This window comes from Numida meleagris, unplaced genomic scaffold (assembly GCF_002078875.1).
Source record: "Numida meleagris isolate 19003 breed g44 Domestic line unplaced genomic scaffold, NumMel1.0 unplaced_Scaffold731, whole genome shotgun sequence".
NCBI lineage: Eukaryota > Metazoa > Chordata > Aves > Galliformes > Numididae > Numida > Numida meleagris.
In genome coordinates this window covers 19,586-19,979 of record NW_018364946.1, presented here as the reverse complement: position 1 = coordinate 19,979, position 394 = coordinate 19,586, and the positions used below count along the sequence as shown (strand labels likewise).

Here is a 394-nt window from a genome sequence, read left to right as displayed (position 1 = left end):
AAGCACCCGGGAAGGAAGGGGAAGGAGGAAGGAAGTGGGTGGGAAGCACCCGGGAAGGAAGGGGAAGGAGGAAGTGGGTGGGAAGCACCCGGGAAAGAAGGGGAAGGAGGAAGGAAGTGGGTGGGAAGTACCCGGGAAGGAGAAAGTGAGCGGGAAGTATCTGGAGAAGGAAGAGAGCGTGGAAGTGGATGGGAAGTACCTGGGAAGGAAGGGATGGAGGAAGTGGGTGGGAAGCACCTGGGAAGGAAGAGGAAGGAGGAAGTGGGTGGGAAGTACATGGGGAAGGGGAAGAAAGGAAGGGGAAAGAAGGGGAAAGAAGGGGAAAGAAGGGGAAAGAAGGGGAAAGAAGGGGAAAGAAGGGGAAAGAAGGGGAAAGAAGGGGAAAGAAGGGGAA

At 56.3% G+C, this 394-nt stretch overlaps 1 protein-coding gene across 1 annotated transcript in view; it reads right to left on the bottom strand.

The window, feature by feature from the left end:
* Positions 1-394, bottom strand: part of ACADM (acyl-CoA dehydrogenase, C-4 to C-12 straight chain) — a gene marked incomplete at its 5' end in the record, with an annotated part of 31,948 nt that overhangs the window by 13,081 nt on the left and 18,473 nt on the right.